The sequence below is a fragment of the Bufo gargarizans genome, chromosome 4, assembly GCF_014858855.1.
Source record: "Bufo gargarizans isolate SCDJY-AF-19 chromosome 4, ASM1485885v1, whole genome shotgun sequence".
Lineage (NCBI taxonomy): Eukaryota > Metazoa > Chordata > Amphibia > Anura > Bufonidae > Bufo > Bufo gargarizans.
This window is the reverse complement of record NC_058083.1, coordinates 344,333,573-344,345,984: the sequence shown is the minus strand read 5'-3', so window position 1 is coordinate 344,345,984 and position 12,412 is coordinate 344,333,573.

The following is a 12,412-nucleotide window of genomic DNA, read 5'->3' as shown; positions in this document are numbered from 1 at the left end:
TGTCCAGCCCTGATTCAGTCTGAATAGATGCGGATCCGCTCAGACTGCATCAGTCTGGCGGCGTTCAGCCTCCGCTCCGCTCAGCAGGCAGACACCCGAACGCTGCTTGCAGCATTCGGGTGTCCGCCTGGCCGTGCGGAGGCGTGCGGATCCGTCCAGACTTACAATGTAAGTCAATGGGGACGGATCCGTTTGAAGATGCCACAATATGGTTCAATCTTCAAGCGGATCCGTCCCCCATTGACTTTCAATGTAAAAGTCTGGACGGATCCGCTCAGGCTAATTTCACACTTAGCTTTTTTTTTGCCAATATAATGCAGACGGATCCGTTCTGAACGGAGCCTCCATCTGCATTATTATGATCGAATCCGTTCAGAACGGATCCGATCGAACGCTAGTATGAAAGTAGCCTTAATGACAAAAAGAAAGCATTTAAATAGTAAAACAGGAGGGTAGCGAGGAAGCACTGAAAAACTATAAGGGAAAAAATACAATATGTAAAAAACTAATAAAAGCCGCCAAACTAGAGACTAGAGAGAGATTAATTGTCAAAGAGAGCAAAACTAACCCTAAAATGTTCTTCAATTATATACATTATAAAAAGTATAAATCTGAAGGTGTCGGCCCTCTACAGAGCAATGAGGGGGGAGTTGCAGAGAGCGATGAAGAGAAAGAAAAGCTATTAAATATTTTTTTCTCCACTGTAGTCACTGAGGAAAATAAACTGTCAGATGAAATGTAGAATGTAAAAGGAAATTCCCCATTAAAAGTGCCCTGTCTGACCCAGGAAGTACAACAGCAACTTAAATAGATTAAAATAGACAAATCGCCAGGGCCAGATGGCATACACCCCTGTATGATAAGAGAATTAAGTAATGTCATAGCCAGACCCTTATTTCTGATATTTACAGACTCTATTCTAACAGGGAGTGTTCAACAGGATTGGTGCATAGCAAATGTTGTGCCAATATTCAAAATGGGTGAAAAAACTGACCCTGAAACTATAGGCCGGTAAGTTTAACATCTGTTGTGGGTAAACTGTTTGAAGGTCTTCTAAGAGATGCTATCTTGGAGGATCTCAATGAAAACAAGCAAATAACATCATATCAGCATGGTTTATCAGGGATTGGTCATGTCAAACTAATTTAATCAGTTTCTAGGAGGAGGTAAGTTCTAGACTTGACAGCGGCGAATCAATGGATGTCGTATATATCTGGATTTTTCCAAACCATTTGACACTGTACCACATAGAAGATTAGTAAATAAAATGAGAATGCTCGGACTGGGAGAAAACATCTGTATGTGGGTAAGTAACTGGCTCAATGATAGAAAACCGAGGGTGGTTATTAATGGTACACACTCAGATTGGGTCACTGTCACTAGTGGAGTACCTCAGGGGTCTGTAATGGGCCATATTCTCTTCAATATATTTATTAATTATCAATTTTTGCAGATGACACTAAACTGTGTAAAGTAATTAACACTGAAGAGGACACTATACAGCTACAGATGGATCTGGATAGATTAGAGGCTTGGGCAGGGAAGTGACAGATGAGCTTTAACACTGACAAATGTAAGGTTATGCACATGGGAAGGAATAATGCAAATCACCCGTTCATACTAAATGGTAAAACACTGGGTAACACTGACATGGAAAAGGACCTAGGAATTGTAATAAACAGCAAACTAAGCAGTAAAAACAAGTATCAGGCAGCTGCTGCCAGGGCCAATAAGATAATGGGTTGCATCAAAAGGGGCATAGATGCCCATGATGAGAATATAGTCCTACCACTTTACAAATCACTAGTCAGACCACACATGGAGTACTGTGTACAGTTCTGGGCTCCTGTGAACAAGGCAAACATAGCAGAGCTGGAGAGGTTCAGAGAAGGGCAACTAAAGTAATAACTGGAATGGGGCAACTACAGTACCCTGAAAGATTATCAACATTAGGGTTATTCACTTTAGAAAAAAGATGACTGAGGGGAGATCTAATTACTATGTATAAATATATCAGGGGGCAGTACAGAGATCTCTCCCATCATCTATTTATCCCCAGGACTGTGACTGTGACAAGGGGACACCCTCTGCGTCTTGAGGAAAGAAGGTTTATACACAAACATAGAAAAGGATTCTTTACGGTCAGAGCAGTGAGACTATGGAACTCTCTGCCTGAGGAGGTGGTGATGGTGAGTACTAAAAAATAATTCAAGAGGGGCTTGGATGAATTTCTGGAGTGTAATAATATTACAGGCTGTAGCTACTTAAGAGGGATCCAGGGAGTTATTCTGATTGCCTTATTGGAGTCAGGAAGGAATTTTTCCCCTCTTAAGTGGGGAAAATTGGCTTGTACCTCACAGTTTTTTTTTTTTTTTTTTTTGCCTTCCTCTGGATCAACTTGCAGGATAACAGGCTAAACTGAATTAACAAATGTCTTTATTCGGCCTTATATATTATGTTACTATGTACCTGTGGGAGCTAAATTTTGTGACTTTTGTTCTCCTGCACCACCTGAGCCACTTCCAAAAATGGAGTAAGATTTGTTGTGTAGATCAGTTTAATGTCTAATTTATATTTTAAGACTTTTTCATATGTCGCAAAAAAAGTTGCAACTCAACAGGTGTAAACCACATTGCACTTGTGCCAAATTTTTATATTACTTTGCATCAATTTCATTAGTTTGGTGCAAGTGCACACAGTAACGCCAATCTAAAAACTGACCTCAAATTGCCTACATTGATAAATTCGATCCCTCTCCCAAAAAAGTTACCAAAGTTAAAGCATAGAACTTTAGACACATTCCCTTTGTTTAGAATTTTTTGTTTAGAACAAAGAATCCCTATTTTGTTCAACACCAGCCAAGAGTACAACGCATACATCTACATTTCAAACATAGTTTTTCTTGCACATTTACTGTAGTACTGTATATACTGGAAAAACTTCCTTATAAATTTACTTGTGTTTTGTGTTTATGTTGATAAATATTTCCTTCTGTATTTTTCCTACTGTAGAAAAAAGAGCTGACACTTCTTAACTATGATTTATACTAAATCTTTGAAGCTTACAAAACGCATGCTGAATAATCATTCTAAAATGTATCTATAAACACATATTTATTACTTGCCACATCCCCACATCAGGGGTGGAAAGCTGAAGCTTGTCAGCAGAAAAGCTGTTAAGGACTCTGAGCTCTCCTTCATAAATCCAAAGTGTCTGTCTTTGATTTTGTAGTTTACTGAAGTAAGCCTTTGTCCTGAAAAACAATAAATCATGTTCCATAAATTCAATACAGATTTGCTATTCAGTGGGTAGTCTAGGCCTCCTTACAGTATCGAGTGATAATAGCATGAGTAGCTTTATAAACTAGTTTGAACATATAAAAAATAAACTAGCTACCACGCAATATTTAGGCTGGCTAACACATCTTTGTGTTATTGTTAATAATTGGAAAAATGGCATGATTGGAAAAATTATAGAACGTCTCTTAAAATGTATTGCTGTTAGTGTAAATTCACATGCCAGAGATTTGTCTCATTTGTCTGTATGAGACTTGCAGAAATCCATGTGCTTGCTTTTAAAACAACCCCAACATTTAGATAAATGGAACTACTTTTCAGCCACAGAAATGTCTGCCATAAATCTATGTTTGAATGTACCATCCTAAATGTCAATATCCTAAATATCAAGACAAGGCCCCAACAAATAGATTTGAACTATTCAATTCTGGAGCTTATCATGTACAGTAAGTGTAGATATTAACATTATGTGTGTTTAACAGGATCCTCCAAGATTTAGTAAAAGTAGGCATAGAGTATGTTGCTACATAAAATAAAATAAACCCTTTCCTTTGAAAATGTCCACCCTCACCCTTGCCCTGCTGCTCCCAGGGCTATACTGGCCCACGGGAGAGCTAGAGGGTCCAATGATAGGCCCTCCCCTCATAAAATACAGCTTCTCTGTCTGCTCTACTCTAGATAAAAAGGAAGCAGGAGCAGAGGCACCTCTCACTACATTTGACTGTTCTGCAGAGGCGCAGGTCTCATGAGAAATTCTCCCTTATAAATGTTTTTGCCTCTCCCTCCTGTATATGCAGCGACCAGACCACAGGGACGTGCATGAGTGTGGGTGGCCATATGGGTACAGTAGTCATACTCATGGTTTCCTGAAGCTCCCTGGCCTGGTGTGCACGGATGACTTCTACTACACCTCTCTATTATATCTGGCCTGCTTTTGGTAGTTGCTCCTTTCACCTTCAGGCCTCCCCCTGGCTGGTACCTGGGTCCAGGGGTGGCTAAAGTATTAGCTTCAAATCTTTGTGCTTCCTCCAACACTGTGCTGTCTCTGACTGAACTGAATTAGACTGGATTAACACTCTGAACTAACTGTGCTGACTCACTCCATTCCTTATATAGAGGGTGACAGCAGCCACATCTAGTGGTGGCTTTGAGATATGGCCTATTTAATTATCATGTGCTTACACAGTGAATACATACATGACACAATGACAATATACTTTTGCAATTTACAGTATAGGCAACTTCTAGGAGGATGCTGCTGCATATACACACACAAATAAATAAAAATATATATATGCAGTAAGCTGGATTGGGACAAATGCACACTGGCGCAAAATTAATAGTTTTTAGTTTGTGACGCCAATTGCAATGCGCGCAGGTTATAGTCTCAGTGCCCGTTAATGTGTTGCAACTCATGTACCAGGTGAGGGATTCCAGCGGGGGATAATGTCTCTGTGTAGTGTCAATGGTGTCTCCTACCTTGGTACGGCTGGATCCTGACTCACTTGCAATAAAATGAGTGTTGTTAATAGGAGTAATTGAGGAACTTTAGTAGCAGTAAATGAGATCCAGACTTGGAGTATAATGCAACTTGTCTCTACTGGATGGCAACAGAAATCCATACGAGTTACAGCAATAGTCTTTAGGTCCCAGCAGGTATAGGCAATGTATGGCAGGGATCAATATCTCCTCCGCTTCTATACTATGTGCCTGGAGAATCTGGCAGGTATTTATCTTATGCTCTGTCTGTCTTCTGCTTGATATGGGCCTTACTAGCTGAGGAGGAATTTGACTTCCCCTGGACTCTGGATATGTACTCACAGGACTGCTTGCAGGGAATGGTTCTTCCTGGAGATCTGTAGTTCTGGAGGTGTTGCTTGCTTGTTCACAGTCGAGGCTGAAGGGCTCAGACTGGGAGAATGGATCCTTGGCCTCAGCCGAGGCTTCATCCTAATAAAAGAAAGAAAAAGGTCCAGCTCGATTAAAATGTTACCTTTATTTTTCAGTGCAGGTAAAAGCCAGTTACAGTCCAGTCTACATGTTTCGGATCAGAAACAATAGTGATCCTTCCTCATGACATACACATACTGAGGAGGGGGTTGGATATATAGCGCCTCCACCTGAAAGCAGGTGGACACACTACACAACTACAAGCCCCTCCTTTAAATGAAATTGACAACATATGCTGAAAAGCATGATTAATTAAAACAAAAGAACACACACAAATCATGGATCAAAGATTCAATAATGTAATATCAGGTCGTGTTTCCGATTGAGTCCACTTGGTGTAGTGGACCCCATTTTAAAGATCCAAAATGATTAACGATTCAAAAGCTTCTTCTTGTAATTACCACCCCTTGATGGTGGAGTAACCCTTTCCAAGCCTTGCACTGTTAAACCCTCTGTATTGCCACCATGCACCACTGAAAAATGCAGGCTAACTGCAGACACATTCCTGGCATGTGAATGAGGAATGTCAGAGATGTGCCTGCACAGTCTAACCTTAAGGCCATTGGTGATGCAACCAATATACTGGAGGGAACAGAAAGTACATGAAATACAATACACCACATGAGTGGTGTTACAGTTGATGTATTGTTTAATGGAAAAACTGATTCATGGCATAGGAAAAAACGTCCTTGCCAGGTCGCATATAAGAGCAACACGTACAGATTATGTGCCCACATTTGTAGCTACCAAGGAACCGCAACCACAGAATACAAAGAGGGGCAGAGCCTATTGCCCAGTGTGGGCGCTCTACGGGCTGAGCAGAAGATGCCACCCCTCAAGACACTGCGCCATTGGTCATCTGTTGACAATAGGGGTAAATGTTTTCTTACTATATTACAGATTTGCGAGTATTGTGCACTATAGGTAGTGACAAAAACAGGCAGACGAGAATGCCATGACTGATCTAAGTTCTCAGAGCGACATGTGCGCCTGTGGTGAGTAAATAATAATGATTGTCTAGGTCTGGACAGGGCTTCCTTCTGGGCGCATGCTAGATTGTGCTGGGAGTATTGTCTCATGGAAAGGCGGAAGGCAGCAGATCACATCTCCATGCGGCATGTTGCATCCTGAGTGCAGTTTCGTCTAATGTGAATAAACTCACCCTTGGGGATATTTTTAGCAACATGAGGAGAATGACAAGATGCCGCATGGAGAATTGTGTGGCCCGCAGTTTATTTGCGAAAAGTGCGGGTGTTAATTAACCGCCTCCCGACCATGTAACGCACAGATGCGTCCGGGAGGCGGTTGTAGTAAATATGATGTGCTATATGGCTTTCCTGCTCCTCTGCTGGTCCTTTTCGTCGGTTGGTCTCAGCAGAGGAGCAGGCTTCACAGTGAGTACACCAAAACTCTACACTTTAGCCCCAGATCACCCCCTGCACCCCAATTAACCCTTTGATCACCCCTTTGATCGCCCCTGTCAATCACTAGTGAAAGGAAAAAAGTGATCAGTGTAAACTGTCACTTTTTTTTTTTTCACTGGTATTGACCGTTAGGTTTTAGGATAGTTTAGGCCCCTTGGTTAGGTAGTTTAGCGATTGGTTAGCGCCCAGCCCACCGCACCGCAGTCCCTTATTCGCTGATTAGCATATCGCTAATCAGCATTTGTACTTTTATAGTATCTGTAAGTGATCAAAACTGATCACAGTCAGATCTATAATAGTATTAGTGTCACTTTAGTTCGCCCTCCACCCAAAACGCTGTGTTTGCCAGATCAGGCCTGATCGGTCGCCCACACGTGCGTTCACCCACGCCCGCCCCGCCGCAGTGACAAAAAAAATATTTTTTTTTGATCACTGCACATTCACTTTACACGCGCTGCGCCGATAAAAAAAACAGTTTTGATATTTTTTATCAACTGCAGCGGCCTCCGGTACTTCGCTAGCCTCCCATTTGTAAGACAGGCTTGCTTTTTTTCTTGGGTAGTCTCAGGGAATACCCCTAAATTTAGTTGCCCAAATGTCAAACAGGGGGTATTCTTCTGAAGAGGCCTACAGGCTTCTGACCCAGTCAGATGAGGAATGGGAACCCTCATCTGATGAATCTAGCGGGTCAGAATATGAACCTGTAGAAAGCAGTGGCAGTCTGACTCAAAGTTCGGACGAGGAGGCTGAGGTCCCTGATAGCACCAGGCGTACCCGACCCCGTGTCGCTAGACCACAGGTTGCACAGGATCCGCTTCAAGGGCAGCAGAGTGGGGCTGGCGATGTCGTATTACGTGGTGAGGCACACACCAGCAGCCCATCCTGGACCTAGTACCAACACTGCCGTACAACATGGTGAAGTGGCGAGCACCAGAAGGGCAGTTGAAGCTGGTACGGTGGCACGTGCAGTAGTTACCCCGTCGCAGCCACCACACAGACAGGCCTGTAGAGCCCCTAGAATCCCTGAGGTGCTGGCAAACCCTGATTGGCAGTCCCCAACTTCAGCCGCACCTGTAGTTCCCCCTTTCACCGCCCAGTCTGGAGTTCGGGTTGAGACAGCTCAGATCGGTTCGGCCCTGGGATTTTTTGAGCTGTTCTTGACTGCGGAGCTCTTAGACTTAGTTGTGGCAGAAACAAATCGGTATGCCACACAATTTATAACCGCCAACCAGGGAAGCTTTTATGCCCAGCCTTATTTTTCTGGGCCTTCTCCTCAACATGGGTCTAACTAAAAAGCATGAATCGCGGTCATATTGGTCCACGAACCCAATTCATCACATGCCCATGTTCTCTGCTTCTATGTCCAGGACACGATTTGAACCCATCCTGCGTTTCCTGCACTTTAGCGACAACACCACCTCCCGTCCCAGAGGCCACCCAGCTTTTGACCGGCTCCACAAAATGTGGCCCCTCATAGACCATTTCAACCAGAAATTTGCAGATTTGTATACCCCAGAGCAAAGCATCTGCGTAGACGAGTCCCTAATACATTTTACCGGGCGCCTTGGCTTCAAACAATACATCCCAAGCAAGCACGCCCGGTATGGGATCAAATTGTATAAGCTCTGTGAAAGGGCCACAGGCTATACCCACAAATTTCGTGTCTATGAGGAAAAAGATCAGACCCTGGAGCCGGTCGGTTGCCCTGACTACCTGGGGAGCAGTGGGAAGACAGTCTGGGACTTGGTGTCACCCTTATTGGGCAAGGGGTACCATCTTTATGTGGACAATTTCTACACAAGTGTGGCCCTCTTCAGGCATTTGTTTCTAGAACAGATTGTCTGCTGTGGCACCGCGCGAACTAGTCGCGCGGGCTTCCCCCAACGGCTCGTTACCACCCGTCTTGCAAGGGGGAAGAGGGCTGCCTTGTGTAACCAACAACTGCTCGCGGTTAAATGGAGAGACAAGCGTGACGTTTACATGCTCTCCTCCATTCACGCAGACACGACAATCCAAATTGAGCGAGCAACCCGTGTCATTGAAAAGCCCCTCTCAGTCTACGACTATAACCTTCACATGGGAGGGGTGGACTTCAATGACCAGATGTTGTCTCCGTATTTAGTGTCCCGCAGAACCAGACGCTGGTATAAGAAGGTGTCTGTATACCTAATTCAATTGGCTCTGTATAATAGTTTTGTTCTCTACAGTAAGGCTAGGAGAACACGATCCTTCCTCAAATTTCAGGAAGAGATCATCGAGAACCTCCTGTACCCAGGAGGTTCCGTGGCCCCATCCACCAGTGTAGTTAGCCGTCTACACGAGCGACATTTCCCCAATGTCGTTGCCGGTACCTCAACCCAACCGTCACCCCGAAAAATATGTTGTGTCTGTAGCAGGAGTGGAATAAGGCGTGACACCCGCTATTTCTGTCCTGACTGCCCTGACCACCCTGCCCTATGCTTAGGGGAGTGTTTCCTGAAGTACCACACACAGGTACACCTAGCATAGGGATCACATCTCACCAGGACAGGCACACAGGGCTATTAGGGCCCATTCACACAGAGCTGCTGCAAACCTCTCCTTTCACCTGGGACAAAGTGCATAACGCACTTCGCCACATCTTTGGGCGATTTGCGCTTTGCACATTGTCCCATGGGGAAGGAGAGGTTTGTCCTATAAAGGTAAAAAAAAAAAATCACCAGTAAGCAAAAAGATTAATGTTCAGTTCAAAAAGTTAAAGTTTATATGTTCTGTTCAAAAGTTAATAAAATTATTGCGTTGCGGCCTGTTTTTTTTTTTTTACCTTCCAGGTGGACCAACCGATCGACTAGCTGCAGCACTGATGTGCATTCTGACAGAAGAATTGCGCTGCTGTCAGATTACACACAAGTCGGTGTATGCGGCGCTGCAAGACAAGATTTCTCCTCTGCAGTAAAATATACGTTTGCCGAGGCATATGAGCTGAGGAGGAGGCAGTGTTTCTATGCTTTGGCAAACATTTTGTATATAAAAAATAAATAAAAATCCTGGCAATGATTTATTCATCCACATCGATTGATCAATCTGGTTTGCCAGGGCATACGAGCTAAGTGGGTATGGATGTTGGGCGGAGCTCCTATGTCCTGGCAGACGCCTTTCCCCTCCTTTTTTTTTTGGGCAGAGATTTTTTCATCCACATTGATCGATGCGAATGAAGAAATCTGTGTCGTTCATTTTTTTCTTTCAGCCCAGAGGCTGAATGGAAAAAAAAAATCTCATTACCTGTATGCTCAATATAAGGAGAATAGCAGAAACTCCTAATGCTGGCCATACATGTAATGATTGCGGAGACCCTCTAATGCCAGGGCAGTACAAACATCCCACAAATGACCCCATTTTGGAAAGAAGACACCCCAAGGTATTCGCTGAGGGGCATATTGAGTGCATGAAAGATTGAAATGTTTGTCCCAAGTTAGCGGAAAGTGAGACTTTGTGAGAAAAATAAATAAATAAAATTTCCGCTAACTTATGCCAAGAAAAAAAAAAAAATTCTATGAACTCGCCAGGCCCCTCATTGAATACCTTGGGGTGTTTTCTTTCCAAAGTGGGGTCACATGTGGGGTATTTATACTGCCCTGGCTTTTTAGAAGCCCTAAAGCGTGAGAAGAAGTCTGGGATCCAAATGTCTAAAAATTCCCGCCTAAAAGGAATTTGGGCACCTTTGCGCATCTAGGTTGCAAAAAAGTGTCACGCATGTGGTATCGCCGTACTCAGGAGAAGTTGGGGAATGTGTTTTGGGGTGTCATTTTACATATACCCATGCTGGGTGAGATAAATATCTTGGTCAAATGTCAACTTTGTATAAAAAAATGGGAAAAGTTGTCTTTAGCCAAGATATTTCTCTCACTCAGCATGGGTATATGTAAAATGACACCCCAAAACACATTCCCCAACTTCTCCTGAGTACGGTGATACCACATGTGTGACACTTTTTTGCAGCCTAGATGCGCAAAGGTGCCCAAATTCCTTTTAGGAGGGCATTTTTAGACATTTGGATCCCAGACTTCTTCTCACGCTTTAGGGCCCCTAAAAAGCCAGGGCAGTATAACTACCCCACAAGTGACCCCATTTTGGAAAGAAAACACCCCAAGGTATTCCGTGAAGGGCATGGCGGGTTCCTAGAATTTTTTATTTTTTGTCGCAAGTTAGTGGAATATGAGACTTTGTAAGGAAAAAAAATCATCATTTTCCGCTAACTTGTGACAAAAAATTAAAAATTCTAGGAACTCGCCATGCCCCTCACGGAATAGCTTGGGGTGTCTTCTTTCCAAAATGGGGTCGCTTGTGGGGTAGTTATACTGCCCTGGCATTTTAGGGGCCCATATGCGTGAGAAGTAGTTTGCAATTAAAATGTGTAAAAAATGACCGGTGAAATCCGAAAGGTGCTCTTTGGAATGTGTGCCCTTTTGCCCACCTTGGCTGCAAAAAAGTGTCACACATGGTATCGCCGTACTCAGGAGAAGTTGGGGAATGTGAAGAAGCTGGGTGAGATAAATATCTTGGTCAAATGCCAACTTTGTATAAAAAAATGAGAAAAGTTGTCTTTTGCCAAGATATTTCTCTCACCCAGCATGGGTATATGTAAAATGACACCCCAAAACACATTCCCCAACTTCTCCTGAGTACAACGATACCAGATGCGTGACACTTTTTTGCAGCCTAGGTGGGCAAAGGGGCACACATTCCCAAGTGCACCTTTTGGATTTCACCGGTCATTTTTTAAAGATTTTGATTGCAAACTACTTCTCACGCATATGGGCCCCTAAAATGCCAGGGCAGTATAACTACGCCACAAGTGACCCCATTTTGGAAAGAAGACATCCCAAGGTATTTTGTGATGGGCATAGTGAGTTCATGGAAGTTTTTTTTTTGTCACAAGTTAGTGGAATATGAGACTTTGTAAGAAAAAAAAAAAAATCATCATTTTCTGCTAACTTGTGACAAAAAATAAAAAGTTCTATGAACTCACTATGCCCATCAGCGAATACCTTAGGGTGTCTACTTTCCGAAATGTTGTCATTTGTGGGGGTTTTCTACTGTCTGGGCATTGTAGAACCTCAGGAAACATGACAGGTGCTCAGAAAGTCAGAGCTGCTTCAAAAAGCGGAAATTCTAATTTTTTTTTACCATAGTTTGTAAACGCTATAACTTTTACCCAAACCATTTTTTTTGCCCCAACATTTTTTTTTAATCAAAGACATGTAGAACAATAAATTTAGTGAAAAATTTATATATGGATGTCGTTTTTTTTGCAAAATTTTACAACTGAAAGTGAAAAAAGCCATTTTCTTGCAAAAAAATCGTTATATTTCGATTAATAACAAAAAAAGTAAAAATGTCAGCAGCAATAAAATACCACCAAATGAAAGCTCTATTAGTGAGAAGAAAAGGAGGTAAAATTAATTTGGGTGGTAAGTTGCATGACCGAGCAATAAACGGTGAAAGTAGTGTAGTGCAGAAGTGTAAAAACTGGCCTGGTCATGAAGGGGGTTTCAGCTAGGGGGGCTGAAGTGGTTAAACTAGTGCGCGCGTCTCCATCCAGAGACAGATCCAAAATAGAAATATAGGTAGCATGAAAGTGCAAATCATATTGCAATTTAAAAACTCCTCAAAGAGTAGTATGGCCGCCACATCGCCCCACCATATAAACAACAGGTCGTTGATGTAACGGCCATACCACTCCAGCGAGGATGCCCAGGAATT